This window comes from Salmo salar, chromosome ssa17, assembly GCF_905237065.1.
Source record: "Salmo salar chromosome ssa17, Ssal_v3.1, whole genome shotgun sequence".
Classification (NCBI taxonomy): Eukaryota; Metazoa; Chordata; class Actinopteri; order Salmoniformes; family Salmonidae; genus Salmo; species Salmo salar.
In genome coordinates, this window is record NC_059458.1 from 1,939,735 (window position 1) to 1,956,201 (window position 16,467).

A 16,467-nucleotide genomic window follows, 5' to 3' on the forward strand; every position below is an offset into this window, starting at 1 on the left:
GACTTTAAAACAGTTACAGAGTTTAATGGCTGTGATAGGGAGAAAATTGAAGATGGATCAACAACATTGTAGTTACTCCACAATATTAACCTAATTGACAGAGTGAAAAGACGGAAACCTGTACAGAGTAAAAATATTCAAAACATGGCATCCTGTTTGTAACAACACACTAAATTAATCCAGAAAAAAAGATGGCAAAGTGTTATGGTTTAGGGCAAGTCCAATACAACACATTACTGAGTACCACTCATATTTCCAAGCATAGTGATGGCTACATCATGTTATTGTATGCTTGTAATTGTTAAGGACTGGGGAGTTTTTCAGGATAAAAAAAACGGAATGGAGATAAGCACAGGCAAAATCCTAGAGGAAAGCCTGGTTCAGTCTGCTTTCCACCAGACACTGGGAGATGAATTCACCTTTCAGCAGGACAATAACTTAAAACACAAGGCCAAATCTACACTGGAGATGCTTACCAAGACGTCATTGAATGTTCCTGAGTGACCTAGTTACAGTATGGCAAGACATGACAGAGCTTGAAGAATTTTGAAAATAATAATGCAAATATTGTACAATCCAGGTGTTCAAAACTCTCTTATAGACTTACCCAGAAAGACTCAAAGCTGTAATCGCTGCCAAAGGTGATTCTAACATGTATTGACTAGGGTGTGAATAATTATGCAAATGAGAACATTATGTATTTCATTTTCAATAACGTGCTAACATTTCTAAAAACATGTTTTCACTTTGTCATTATGGGGTATTGTGTGAGAAAACAAATACATTTCATCCACTTTGAGTTCAGGCTGTAACAACAAAATATGGAATAAGTCAAGGGGTATGAATACTTTCTGAAGGCACTGTATATTACATGATAGGCCTACTGTAAGCTAAATATAAAAACTAGAGCATGAGAAACATGATTTAACAGCATATGAGTGTGTGTGTGGGGGGGGGGTAGTGGTTATGTTGGTAGGTTATGTAGGTAGGCTAGGTAGGCATGAGGTAGAGAGCGAGGCAGACTTTGGCCTTAGACTGGGTATCTGCAATGAACAGGGCTGAGTTCCTCTAGAGTCAATAGGATGTAGAGAGATTACCTCTTATGTTACAGCAAGGGCTCTACGTGACATCTGCTCCTAAGTTGAACAATTTAGGAGCACAATGACAAATATTAGAGGTATTAGGGTCTGGAGAAATGTAACCACACTCAAAGTCATTGACAGAGCCATATATAGATGCAAGGACTGTTCATCCATGATTATAGTTTGAACCATGTTTGGAGGTTAAACAGTGTTTGTTTACATTCACTTTGTTGACAAATATTGTAAAAACAAGCTCATGGGCTATATTCAATCCATATCACGGAAGTTCAGCATTACGGTAAATGCTGCATATGTCGGCTCAATCTGAAATGACCTTTACATTTCTATTACGCAGTCTGTAATGCTTTAGCGATACAGATTGAATAGAGCCCTGTTTTGGCTTCTGATGGGGTACGACAGTGGAACTAAGCTCTGGGGCTCTTAAGTTAAACTCTTCAATAATCAAAGGATTTACAGTATATCATTCTTTATAAGTTAAAATGTATGTAGTGACTGCAGAGTGCCCTTTAATGATAAGAATTGTCAGCAATTACAAAATGCAGGGTTTAGAAGCACCAGAAAAATAGATTTTTAAGATTGAGGCCCCACATTTGTCCTATGAATCCTAGCCTCTTTTGAAGCTCATCTCCTGAAGCTCATCTCCATGCTTGCATACTACTGAGGCTATGGGACAGCAAAGATATAATTACAGCAATTATTACTTGGGTGATTTTTTTCTAGGGGGCACTGGTGCTCCCAAATTAACATTCCAGGTAGCATAGCAAAATATTTAGGAAAATATGTCCCAAAATGGCAGCACTGTAGAACCCTTACTAGGATGTCAGTATAGGCTTTTGTAGAAAAACCTGTGGCATATTGGGGAGAATCTGTTAACAATTGTCTGTGTGACTTTTGGCACTTCTGTCCTGTGGCAGAAGATATCTCAATGACAGACAGGTTATGAGGGGTTTGTGGCTGAGACTCAGCTTTAAATAATATAAAATAGAATAATATAAAATAGCTATCTTGATCAAAATATTACACTTCCTGTCCTCACCTGCAGTGTATGTATTCCTCACCTTCCCAAAATGTTTTCAGTTAATGTTGGGACACTCCACATACAGCTCTTTTAACATGTTTATTTATCTTTAAATAAGTGGAGAAGCTGCTGAGGGGAGAACGGCTCATAATAATGTCCAGAACGGAGCAAATGGAATGGCATCAAACACCTGGAAACTTTGTGTTTGATATATTTGATACCATCTCCACAGATTCCGCTCCAGTCATTACCACGAGCCTGTCCTCCCCAATTAAGGTGCCACCAACCTCCTGTGCTTTAAATACTGACCAGCAGCAGTACAAATATCCCAAGTGTCTTGTTTAACCCCTAATTTGTATTCTAAAGCAGGCTTTTAAATAACTATAATTAAAACGAGTAAAAAACACACAATTCTGGCTTAATAAGTATTTACATTATCAGTGGCAAAAACTATTAAAAACATTATTTAGACTTAAACCCTATAAAGATTTAACAGTATATAACCTAATATACACTACCGTTGAAAAGTTTGGGGGTCACTTAGAAATGTCCTTGTTTTGGAAAGAAAAGCAAATTTTTGTCCATTAAAATAACATCAAATTGGACCATAAATACAGTGTAGACATTGTTAATGTTGTAAATGACTATTGTAGCTGGAAATGGCAGATTATTTATGGCATATCTACATAGGCGTACAGAGGCCCATTATCAGCAGCCATCACTCCTGTGTTCCAATGGCACGTTGTGTTAGCTAATCCAAGTTTATCATTTTAAAAGGATAATTGATCTTTAGAAAACTATTTTGCAATTATGTTAGCACAGCTGAAAACTGTTGTCCTGATAAAATAAGCAATAATTACTGGCCTTCTTTAGACTAGTTGAGTATCTGGAGCATCAGCATTTGCGGGTTTGATTACAGGCACAAAATGTCCAGAAACAAAGAACTTTCTTCTGAAACTCGTCAGTCTATTCTTGTTCTGAGAAATGAAGGCTATTCCATTAAATAGTACCCGCAAAACACCAGTCTCAACGTCAACAGTGAAGAGGAGACTCCGCATGCTGGCCTTCTAGGCAGAGTTGCAAAAGAAAAAGCCGCACCTGGCCAATAAAAAGAAAAGATTAAGATGGGCAAAATAACACAGACACTGGACAGAGGAACGCTGCCTAGAAGGCCAGCATCCCGGAGTCGCCTCTTCACTGTTAACGTTGAGACTGTTTTAGGTACTATTTAATGAAGCTGCCAGTTGAGGACTTGTGAGGCGTCCGTTTCTCAATCTAGACACTCTAATGTACTTGTCCTCTTGCTCAGTTGTGCACCGGGGCCTCCCACCCTCTTTCTATTCTGGTTAGAGACAGTTTGCGCTGTTCTGTGAAGGGAGTAGTAACAGGTTGTACGAGATCTTCAATTTCTCACATGGAATAGCCTTCATTTCTCAGAACAAGAATAGACTGATGAGTTTCAGAAATAAGTTATTTGTTTCTGGACATTTTGAGCCTGTAATCAAACCCACAAATGCTGATGCTCCAGATACTCAACTAGTCTAAAGAAGGCCAGTTTTATTGCTTATTTTATCAGGACAACAGTTTTCAGCTGTGTAACATAATTGCAAAAAGGTTTTCTAATGATCAATTATCCTTTTAAAATGATAAACTTGCATTAGCTAAACACAATGTGCCATTGGAACACAGGAGTGATGGTTGCTGATAATCGGGCCTCTGTACGCCTATGTAGATATTCCATAAAAAAATCTGCCGTTTCCAGCTACAAGAGTCATTTGCAACATTAACAATGTCTACACTGCATTTCTGATCAATTTGATGTTATTTTTAATGGACAACAAAATGTGTATATACACTACCGGTCAAAAGTTTTAGAACACCTACTCATTCAGGGGTTTTCTTTATTTTCACTAGAATAATAATGAAGATATCAAAACTATGAAATAATACATATAGAATCATGTAGTAAACAAAAAGTAAAATCAAATATATTATATTTGACATTCTTCAAATAGCCAACTTGGCCTTGATGACAGCTTTGCAGACTCTTGGCATTCTCTCAACCAGCTTCATGAGGTAGTCCCTGAATGCATTTTGATTAACAGGGGTGCCTTGTTAAAAGTTCATTTTTGGAATTTCTTTCCTTCTTAATGGAAATGTGTTGAAGGTAGGTGGGTGGGGGGGTATAAGAAGATAGCCCTATTTGGTAAAAGACCAAGTATATTATGGCAAGAACATTTAAATAAGCAAAGAGAATCGACAGTTATTATTAATTAAGAACAAGTAGTATAAGAATTCAAGAACTTTGAAAGTAAGTCAGTGCTAAATCAAGCGTATGATGAAAGCTGGCTCTCACGAGGACGCACAGGAATGGAAGACCCAGAATTATCTCCGCCGCAGAGTTAAGAGATATTGCAGCCCAAATAAATGTTCACAGAGTTCAAAAAGAACATAACATAATTCAGAGGAGACTGTGTGAACTCAGGCCTTCATGGTGAATTGCTGCCAAGAAACCATTACTAAAGGACACCAATAAGAAGAAGAGACTTGCTTGGGCCAAGAAACACGAGAAATGGACATTAGACCGGGGGAAATCCGTCTTTCGGTCTGATAGAGTCAAATTGGTAGATTTTTGGTTCAACCGCCGTGTCTTTGGAGAAGGTGGGTGAAAAGATCTTGCATGTGTATATGTATGAGGGAAGAGGTGGTATGGTGTGGGGGTGTTGGTGGTGACACTGTCTGGGAATTTAGAATTCAACGCACATTTAAACAGCATGGCGAACACAGCATTCTGCAGAGATATGCCATCCCATTGGTTTGGGGCTAGGTGGGATTATCATTTGTTTTTCAACAGGACACGAAAAAAACACCTCCGGTGGGTAATGCTATTTTATCAAGAAGGAGAGTGATGGAGTGGATGATCAGATGACCTTGGCCAAACCCCCCCTGACCTCAACCAAATGGAGATGGTTTGGGAGAGGGAAGAGGAAGAGAAAAGAAGCAACAAGTGCTAGTAAATGGGAACTTCAAGACTGTTGGAAAAGCATTCCCGGGAAGTGAAGAATGCAAGAGTTGCAAAGCTGATCAAGGCAAAGGGTGGCTATTTGAAGAATTCAAATATAAAATATATTTTGATTTGTTTAAACATTTGGACTAATGATTCATATGTGTTATTTGATAGTTTGATGTTCACTATTATTTACAATGTAGAAAAATAGTAAAAATAAAGAAAAAATCTTGAATGAGTAGGGTTAAAACTTTTTAGGTAGTGATATATATATATATAAAATTTTAAACATCATTATTTTTTATAGAAACACTGTCTTAAATATTTAAACTATGTTTTTGCAAGTCATGAACCCAATGAAAAAAAAAGTTCCAGAATAGTAATATCTTTATAAACAGTGTTTACTGTTCTAGATAGTTTAAGAGCAATGTCACTAGTATGATCCCTAGTAGCTCTTCTAGGTCTTTAAGTGCATCTTGGCGGATTCGTCCTTCCAGTTCAGTGGTTGGTTGGCTTGCTATTGGTTGTGCATCCCTTTTGAGCTGCATTGGTTGCTTCCAAACCCTTCAAAATCAAGGATGAAAAAAGGAGGATATACTCGTCATTTTACTGTCCCAAATTCTAGAATTGTTTAAAGTGGGTGCCAATATTATACCATACTCTTATGTAGCTACGACCTCCAGCTTTTAGACTTCTAGTCTTTCACCAATGGTGAGTCTGACCACACTACAGAGTCTAGGAGTGGGCACTCCTCCCTCTACCCTCCTCTTCCTTCCCAGTCCAGAGCTCTCTTCCGTCTCTGCCTCTGACTGGGAACCAATCCAGTTTCCTCTCTCCAGAGGTCAGTCAGTCTGTCTGTCTGTCTCTGTCAATCTGTCAGGAGCAGGGCAGGGAGTCACCGGGGGAGACGACCTTTGAGCTGCCCCCCGCCCCAGTGCACGTTGGGAAGGGTCAGACACTTCCTGAAGTGCTCTAGCTGAGCCTGTAGTCTCTCTCTCCATCTCTCACCCTCTGTCTCTGACTCAGCAGCTCCTAGAGAGAGAGAGAGAAAGAGAGGGAATGGAGCAAGAGAGAGATAAAGAGCGAGAAAGTTACTAAAAGAGTGAGTAGGGGTGAACAAAGCACATTAGGTGTAAACAAACAGTCACAAACAGACAGACAGACAGACAGACAGACAGACAGACAGACAGACAGACAGACAGACAGACAGACAGACAGACAGACAGACAGACAGACAGACAGACAGACAGACAGAGACAGACAGTGCTGATCAAGCTTTAGTTTTTTACTTTTGATCATAATAAATAAAATTGTATGGACAGATCCTAGATCCTCAAAAAGTTGATAACTGCTTTGGCATCCGACCGCAAGGGCACGACAGATGGTAGTGTGTATGGCCCTGTACATCACCGGAGCCCAGCTTCCAGTCATCCAGGAACTCTATACCAGCCAGTGTCAGAGGAAGGCCCTAAAAATTGTCAAAGACTCCAGCTACCCAAGTCATAGTTGTTCTCTCTGCTACCGATGATCTGGAACCAACAGGACCCTGAAAAGCTTCTTCCCCAAGCCACAAGACTGCGAAATAGTTAGTCTGGGTAGCTATTGGCTAACTATTTAACTATCTGCATTGACCTTTTTTATCCTGTTGCCTAGTCACTTTATCCCCACCTATATGTACATATCTCCAATCAAATCAAATGTTATTTGTCACATACGCCCGAATACAACAGCTATAGTACACCTTACTGTGAAATGCTTACTTACAAGCCCTTAACCAACAATGCAGTTCAAGAAATAGTTAAGAAAATATTTACTACATTTTTTAAAATTCTAATAATAAAATAAAAAGTAACAATAAAATAACAATAACGAGGCTATATACAGGGGGTACCGGTACAGAGTCAATGTGAGGGGATACAGGTTAGTCGAGGTAATTTGGACATGTAGGTAGGGGTAAAGTGACTATGCATAGATAATAAACAGCGTGTAGCAGTAGTGTAAAAATAAAGGGTGCGGGGGTCAAAGCAAATAGTCCAGGTGGCCATTTCATTCATTGTTTTGGCAGTCTTATGACTTGGGGTAGAAGCTGTTAAGGAGCCTTTTGGTCCTAGACTTGGCGCTCTGGTACTGCTTTCGCTGTGCGGTAGCAGAGAACAGTCTATGACTTGGGTGTCTGGAGTCTTTAACAATTTTGGCCTTCCTCTAACACCGCCTAGTATATAGGTTCTGTATGGTAGGAAGCTTGGCCACAGTGATGTACTGGGCCGTGCACTTCTCTCTATAGCGCCTTATGGTCAGATGCCGAGCAGTTGCCATACCAGACGGTGATGCAACCGGGCAGGATGCTCCCGATGGTGCAGCTGTATAACTTTTTGAGGATCTGGGAGCCAATCTACCTCAATTACCTCACCCCTGCACATCAACTCAGTACTGGTACCCTGTGTATATAGCCAAGTTACGTTACTCATTGTGTATTTATTCCTTGTGTTAATATTCTGTTATTTCTCTTTTATTTCTGCATTGTTGGGAAGTGTCCATAAATAAACATTTCACTGTTGGTCTACACCTGTCGGTTACAAAGCATGTGACAAATAACATTTGATTTGATTAGATCAGTACTCCTACTCTGGAGACACTTTGTGGATATGTGAGCTTTGTGGACACTTTGTGGACACTTTGTGGATATGTGAGCTTTGTGGACACTGGATATGGGTGCTGGACACTTTGTGGATATGGGTGCTTTGGTGGACACTTTGTGGATATGGGAGCTTTGTGGACACTTTGTGAATATGGGAGCTTGTGGACACTTTGTGGATATGGGAGCTTTGTGGACACTTTGTGGATATGGGAGCTTTGTGGACACTTTGTGGATATGGGCCCTGAGTTTCTTACCGCCATGCTGTGTGAGAGTTGTTCAGCTGTCAGACTGAGAGTGTAGTTCTGAGTCTCCAGCCTCCTGCACTGACTGTGGAGAACCTGTCTCTCCATACCCCGCTCTGAGAGAGGGGAAGAGAGAAATAGAGAGAGAGCGACAGGAGGGTAAAGGGGAGACATGGGGTCATAGAGGGAGAGGGAGGAAGACAGATAGGGAGATGGGCATAGATATAGGATGAGAAATTGTATGTTGGGGAAGAGAAAGAAAATTTGACAAAAAACAAAAACAATTTGTAGATGAAAGGTTAACTCACCATCCACATACTCCTGATACGCCTCAAAGACTGACTCTATGCCCTTCCACTTCCTAGGGGTTTCTTCCTCCTCCTCTTCCTCCTCCTCTTCCTCCTCTTTCTCTGAGCGCTCAAACCGATACACCATCAGGGTCATGGTGGGGTGGAGAAGGGTAGGGATGATGCCCATTGGTGGGGTGTGGAGGTGTGTGGAGGGGGTCTGGTCTCTTCAGAGGGGGATGTTGTAGGCGCTGAGGGCTCAGACTTTATACTGGACTCTGGAACGCATATGGAGCTACCCAGTGTCTTGTGGGTAGACTGCAACACAGCCTGGTGGAAGTGTTGTGCGAAGTCCTCCCGGATGAATCTTTCCCAGGGCTTGTTCTGCCCATTCTGCCCAGCCAGGGGCACCTTCGGTTGGGGAGGATGGCTAAGGTGGCCCGCTCCGTTCTGGGAGACCCTGGAGCCTCTTAGACGGGTGACGTTCGGACAGTCCTGCCCTGTCGGGGTGGAGGCCCAGGGGAGGGGTTGGGGTTTAGTGGGTCTGTGTGAAGGTTGTCGGGATGGTGGGGTAGGGGGAGCAAGGGGCTTGGGGAGTCTGGGTAGTGTAGTCCGTTTGACTTGCAGGTTGGGAGGTCAGGTGTGTAGTCGCCTGAAAACATAAACACAGTATAAGGATCCCATGGGGTGTTACCCTTTGTTTGTATGTGTGTCTGTGTGTGTGCGTGCGCAAGCGCACATGACTGCGTGTGCGGTCTTACCAGTTGAGAGAACAGGAGTGCTGCTACAGAGGGTAATGGGTTGTATCTGATGGTGTCCAATGTCACACTCTTTAGCTTTATAGCCTTCAGCAACCCCTCCATCTTTTCCTTATCTACAGAGCAAGAGAGAGATAGAAAAGAGAGCAAGGGGAGGGGTGAAAATGGGATAGATTCCTCAAATTCAATATGGACCTCAAAGCCAGTTCCACAGTTTTTTATTCTTCGCCTCTAATCAGGAGAGATTTAGACACCAGGTTGGTGCAATTAACTATGAGGTAGAACAGAAAAACAGCAGTACTTCGGAACTCCTAGGGTAATATTTTAATACCCCTTGGATAGGGAATTAGAGTACACTAGGTTGTAGTGGATAAGGGTTGGAGAATAAGGGTGTACTGTATGTTACCTCTCCTCTGCTGGCTGGTCACATGGGACAGGCTAAGCATGTTGAGGAAGTGTTTCTTGTCCTCCAGTTGGGGAAGCAGTTCATCTCTTCAGGGGTGAGAGTGGTGCTGAGGGGGGAACGGGTGCCACAGTAGAACAAGGGGTCTTCCTCTTGCCTTGACAGGAGGAGGGGAGATGCTGCGCTCTCTCAGCATCCTCCTCCTCTTCCTCCTCTTCTGATGAAACAGCTGGTCACGATGGGCCAGTGTGGTCAGGCCACACACGCGCAGAAAACACACCTTCTACGAGAGAGAGACAGATTACAGAGAATTAAATCATACAACGATATAATAGAAGCACAAATGAAAATTGTTAATGTATGTGGTAGTTACCTCTGAGGACGTGTCTAGTTTTAGGGGCTGCTCTGCCACCTTCTGAGGTGGGCCCTCACTCTCCTCATCACTCTCATCATTCGACTCATCTAGATCATAGTAATACCCTGGGGAGGGAGAAGAGAGTGAGAGAGAGCGAGAGAGAGAGAGAGAGAGAGAGTACAGACCAGATTTTGTTAAAGCCCACACAGATCTCGTCTTATCTCCTCTTGAATGCCCACTCTCTCACCTCCCTCTTACGTCCCCTTTCTTCTTACCTCCCTCCTGGCCTCTCTCCTCCTGCTCTCCTCCAGATCCAGCTTGCTGACCAGCCTGTGCTGCTGCTGAAGGATCTTATCGTACACCACTGGGTTTGAGGCTCTGGCCTGGCCGCTCAGACTTCTGGAGGTCCCTGGAGGCAGAGGGGAGCTGGACGGGCTGGACCCCAGGTCAGAGCTGGGGCTGGGGGGGAGGACAGGAGCAGTGAGCCCTGCTGGTGGAGGTGGTTATGGTGGTGGTTATGTTGGTGGTGGAGACTGTGAGTGGATTTTTCAAGCTCAGCCCCTGCTCCAGAGGCCAGAAACCTGCAGAATTGGTCCCCTGATGAAGGAGAACCTCTCTGGGCCTCCCCGTCCTCCTGCATCCCTCTTCCCTCCGCCTCCGAGCTGGGGGCCACTCAGTCTGGTCAGACCAGGAGGAGGACGGGAGAGGGGAATAGGGGAGTCAAACCTGCGACGAGGGTCTGGGGGGTCTCTGTGAGAGAGGCAGGGTTCCAGAGGGTGGTGGGAGGGACAGGGGGTGGGGGAGGAGGTGAGGGTGAGCTTTGGGGGAGATGAGTGGAGGTGGGGGCTCCTAGGTGGGGTTGAGACTCTCTGTTGCCTGGGTCACGCTGGCTGGCGTTGGACCTGTGAAGACAAGAAAAACAATATAGTCACACACAAAACACACACACACACACACACACACAAACACACTTGGTTTTTATCAGAGTTGACCTTGATGATGCAGCCAAGCTAAAAGCAGATGTCAGCAGAGTAGAAAGAGTACTGACTCGGAGGATACTGCAGTGTTATCTTAATACATGCATTAACGCTGACGACATCAGTGTTTCATTTGTAAAAGTGAGCCCGAGAGGGGGGGGACGTGGGGGCTCTGAAGTACCAGAAAAAATCACCTTTATAATAATAAAGCATTGCATGCATTATCATTGCTTTTGCATTATCGTTGCTTTTGCATTACCATTGCTTTTGCGTACTGGCATAGAGCAGTAGAGTAGAGGTGCTTGCAGAAGTTGCACACACGGGGAAAAAAATGTGGAGCTTAAGGTCTAGGAAAATTTGTCTTTAGAAACACATTTCACACAATTCTACGTCATTTTGATGACTGGATACTTTAGCAGAATCTTTTTATTACCTCACAAATGATCAAAATGACAGGCTACTATGACATCGATAAACTGAGAATCTCAGATCAATAAAATAGTCCAGGCCTAGGTGAGGAGACACACATAGTGTACTATACGAGGAGGAAATTATAGTCCTAAAAAGCTTTCCAGTTTCACTGACTCAGCCAATGATGCACAGCTCACTCACCAGCGATGGAATGCGCCCGGGCCAAAAGCTCATCTCTCTCTTGTTTTACTTTGTAAAACAATGCTGTTCACTTAAAAGGCCTATTTGGAAGTTGATCAAATATTTTGGTAGATTATAGAAGATTAGAGTCTTCTCTTTTCAGCAGGAGCCATGTGCTTTCCAACGATTGTATTTGAAATATTGCGAAAGGCCTGTTTTGGCAAGATGCTGTTCACTGACAGATTTGCAACGCTATTTCTCCTCTGTGGCTAAATTATAGTCATAGGCCCACTCCTGGTGTAGTATTCTGAATGATTCCCTTTCTTTCTGAACTGACAGCAGTAATTCTATAACTTTGGCAAATGTATTTCAATTCATCAGGAGTGCTGTGGCACCTCCAGCACCCCTTCCCGTGGCTATGATGATGATTCTACAAGGAAATAAATGATGAAGTGCAACGCTGGAGAGATGACAGTTGCAGGCTCATGTCTATCAGAGCAGAGAGAGATCATAGACAGTGAATGTCATTCTAGTTCTGTGAGAGTTACAGGCACGCTTCTCTCTCTCACCACAGCAATGACCACTCATTGGTCTATAGTAGGGGTACTGAACTCTTACACTACGAGGTCCGGCGCCTGCTGGTTTACTGTTCTACCTGATAATTAATTGCACACACCTGGTGTCACAGGCTAAATCAGTCCCTGACTAGAGGGGGAACAATGAAAAAATGCAGTGAAACCAGTTCGAGGTCCAGAGTTAAATTTGAGGGATCATAGGCTACAACAGGGGTGTCAAACACATTCCACAGAGGCCCAAGTGTCTGCCAGTTTTAGTTTTTTCCTTTCAATTAAGACCTTTACAACCAGGTGAAAGGGAGTTGCTTACTAATTAGTGACCTTAATTCATCAATAAAGTACAAGGGTGGAGCGAAAACCCGCAGACACTGCCCTCCGTGGAATGGTTTTGACACATGCTACATGTTACGTAAACCATAAACCCGGCCGGCCCAACACAAATCAATTCTTAGAATATCAGCCGCTATTCAAATGACATTTTTAGTGGGCAGGAGAATTACAGACAAGGTAACTTGAATGAACTCTGATTGTTTTTATTAAAAATGTTACATTACAAACAGTGATAAGCAGTGGCGGAAAAAGTACCGAATGTCATACTTACAAAAGTAAAGATACTTTAATAGAAAATGACTCAAGTAAACGTGGAAGTCACCTAGTAAAATCCTACTTGAGTAAAAGTCTAAAAGTATTTGGTTTTAAAATACTTAAGTATCAAAAGTAAATGTAAGTGCTAAAATAAACTTAAGTATCAAAAGTAAAAGTAAGAATCATTTCAAATTCCTTATAATAAGCAAACCAGACGGCACCATTTTTTTTTCTTTTATTTATGGAAAGCCAGGGGCACACTCCAACACTCAGACGCTATTTACAAACGAAACATGTGTTTAGTGAGTCCGACAGATCAGGAGGCAGTAGGGATGACCAGTGATCTTCTCTTGATAGGTTTGTGAATTAGACCATTTTCCTGTACTGCTAACATTCAAAATGTAAAGAGTACTTTTGGATGTCAAGGAAAATGTATGGAGTAAAAGTACATAATTGTATTTAGGAATGTAGTGAACTAGAAGTAAAAGTTGTCAAAAATATAAATAGTAAAGTAAAGTACAGATACCCCAAAAAAACTACTTAAGTAGAACATTCAAGTATTTTTTATTAAGTACTTTACACCACTGGTGATAAGAGGTAACGGATCCTAGAAAATGGGTTCCGGAACCAAACATTTAAAAACTGAAAGGTACCGGATCCTGTTCCAAATGAAGCCCTGATGCACATACAAACACCCTGCAGGGGGAAACTGATTAACTTATGCATTTCTCAACTGCTTGTTCCTTGCCTGATTAGACACTCACCTGTAGCTGTGTCTCCTGGGCTCCACCCCTTCCCCAGGTGACCATGTCTCACTCTCCTGCCCCTGCCGGCGTTGCTTTGACAACCAGAGCTTCTCCCCATTGGCCTGTTGGAGCTTCATTGCAGAGGCCAGTGTTCCATGGAGCCCCCGGTAGAGGCTGAGGCAGTGTGTGCGTTCCCCATCTGAGAGGGCAACTCCAGGGTGGGAATGGGGTGAGAGGCTGACCCCCTGGAGGACTGGAAGTCTGGCTGTAGAGGTTTAGGGACTGGGAGGGCAGGGAGGGGTAGGCTTACCTGGGGAAAAGAGATGAAGTATTATAATTAAACACTACATCATGCACTTTATAATGCATGATATGGAGTGGTGATCAGTCTCTACTTCAAGAGAAATATCTGGTGCTTAATTAACGGGAAATCAACCAAACAGTGTGTGTATTTCATCTTTACTGTATATGTGCGTGTGCGTGTAGTGTGTGTGTGTGTGTGTGTGTGTGTATGTACACCGCACTCCAGTCTGTTGTGTCAGCCTCTCCCAGGTCTGACCCTGTCCTCGGGCGGAGCCGTGGAGAGCCTTCAGTCCAGCAAGGTACTGGGTCCCCACCGCTTTCACCATCTCCCTCTGCCTCTCTCTTTTCTCCCTCTGCCCCTCTTCTCCCTCTGCCTTTCTCGCTGCCTTTCCCTCTCTCTGTCCCGCTCCCTCTCTCTCTCCCGTTCCAGCTCAAGCTCCCTCTGTTTCTCGTTGGCGAAGGTCTTCCTCCATCTGTAGTCTGTGAGGAGGAAAAGATACTACACACATGCACATGGGAGATGCAACACCTTTTGTAACATGGGGCAGATTAACCACACACTGTTAAACACACACACCTATGCACACACATGCCCACGCTTGCAGGCGCGCACACACACACACAGCATTAAGACAGCATGAGTGAGCAAGAGAAGATGAACAATTAAGTGGTAACCACAGGATATAAACACACACAGACACAGAGTGTGTGTATTGGTGTGTATGATGTGCAGTATGATAGCAAAATATAACACAGTCAGCAACCTGTGCCTTTCCTGCAGAGAGATTACAAAGTGTGTGTGCATTTATAGAGTGTAACACCTCTGCCTCAGCCAGAGTGATTGTTCAGCTTCCAAAGGTAGCAGCCCTCAGGGGCAGGTGCAGGTGTGCTGTGTATTATAAGGCGTGTGTGTTACCCTCTCAGCTATTGCGTTGTGTTGTGGCTGAGCTCCCCAGGGTAGCTGTCCCAGGCACGTGCATGTGGAGGGCAGAGGGGTGGAGGTAGAGAAGGCTCCGCCTGCTGGTACAGAGAGAACTGAGAGCGCAGTGCAGACAGACACAGAGACTCCTCCATCCTGGAACACACAGAGAGAGAGACAGGGGAAAAGGAATGGCAGGAGAGGCAAAGAGAGAGGGAGCAATTCATTTCAACCTTTGGCACATTGTGGGGTTCAGTCACCATTTATACATCCCAACCCGGACACACAAACACAAAGGTTGCTTCAAACCTCTGTCTCCCTGTCTGTCTCTAATGTCCCTGTCTGTCTCTCTGTATCCTGTCTGTCTCTCTGTCTCCTGTCTGTCTGTGTCCCTGTCTGTCTCTCGGTGTCCCTGTTCTGTCTCTCTGTCTCCTGCTGTCTCTTTGTCTTCCTGTCTGTCTGCCTGTCTCTGTGGTCTCTGTCTCATCTGTAGAACACTGATTCTATACAGTCAGACTGAGGTAGGTAGGGGTGGTCCATAGACTGACCTGTGTATTTCGTGGAGGTAGGAAGGGTTGTCTATAGACTAATTCTTTCTAGTGTATGTGGTGGAGGTAGGCAGGGTGGTCTATAGACTTGACCTGTGTAGGTGGTAGAGGTAGGCAGATTGGTCTATAGACTGACCTGTGCAGGTAGGCAGTGGGTGGTCCATATACTTGACCTGTGTAGGTGGTGGAGGTAGGCAGGGTGGTCTATAGACTGACCTGTGTAGGTGGTGGAGGCCCAGGCAGGGGTGGTCTATAGACTGACCTGTGTAGGTGGTGGAGGTAGGCAGGGTGGCTCTATAGACTGACCTGTGTAGGTGGTGGAGGTAGGCAGGGTGGTCTATAGACTGACCTGTGTAGGTGGTGGAGGTAGGCAGGGTGGTCTATAGACTGACCTGTGTAGGTGGTGGAGGTAGGCAGGGTGGTAGTAGGCAGCAGCAGCAGTAACATGGGCAGCAGTGAGGGGTCGAGTCCCATGGTGCAGCGAGGGTAGACGGAGGTTGTCTGAGGTAGTATGGGGTTGAGTCCTCTCAGGTACTCCCTGGGATCGTCCCCGAGAGAACCGCAGGGTGTACCTGACCAGGTAGACTACAGGAGGGGAGAGGAGTTGGGGATTAGAGTGCAAATTTGAGTCTGCTTGATTTTGGGGTGAACGGAGGATAGTGCATATGTGGTTTAAGCAGAGAGAGACTTATCCGTTGCACGTTGATGGGTTTGTGTGTCTGTGTGTTCGTGTGTCACATGTGTGTGGTGTATTTGTATGGGCTGGCTGTGTGTTGGCATAGCCATCCAGGAGTGATTCACCTAAGGCCCTGTGGTCCGCGATCCTGCATGACAGAGCTGGGTGGTGAGGCTGAAGGGGAAGAGGAATGCGACAAGACGCGAGGAGAGGGGACAGGATAACCTCCTTTCTCCTGGGTAGGGCTGAGCTCAGACCCAACACTCTCCCTACTCACTCCACAAACACCTGACTCAGCCTGACGAGAGAGGGAGAGGAGGGAGAAAGAGAGACGAAATAGATAATGTTTGTTAAGCAAAATAAAAAATCTCCACTCACAACATGTTTCATGTCAGGATTGTCCACTTAATGTTGAGCTAACCATAGCATGTTAACACTGTCATTGGCTATCAATGTAGCTACTCCAACCCCCACTCTGTTTCGAAGACGCATCACTGAATCCCCTGCCAGTAATGTCTCATCACTACCTGACACCCTGTCATGTCTGTGTCCCCCTACACACACACACGCTCGCCGTGTGTGCCACACACACACATCACCTTCTTCTAGGTCACAGCAAGAGACTTCTCATGTTAATAGCCTCTATGAGCTTGAGGCAGGGAAGGAGAGGGGAATGGAGGGAGAGGGGAACGGAGGAGGAGTGGGGGACAAGGAGAAGGGAATGGAGGGAGAGGGG

The 16,467-nt window shown here is 44.3% G+C and overlaps 2 pseudogenes; one reads left to right on the forward strand and one right to left on the reverse strand.

The window, feature by feature from the left end:
- LOC106561341 (E3 ubiquitin/ISG15 ligase TRIM25-like) overlaps positions 1 to 16,467 on the forward strand; it is a 552,627-nt pseudogene that overhangs the window by 455,835 nt on the left and 80,325 nt on the right.
- LOC123728306 (genetic suppressor element 1-like) lies at positions 6,024 to 10,451 on the reverse strand (annotated as a pseudogene).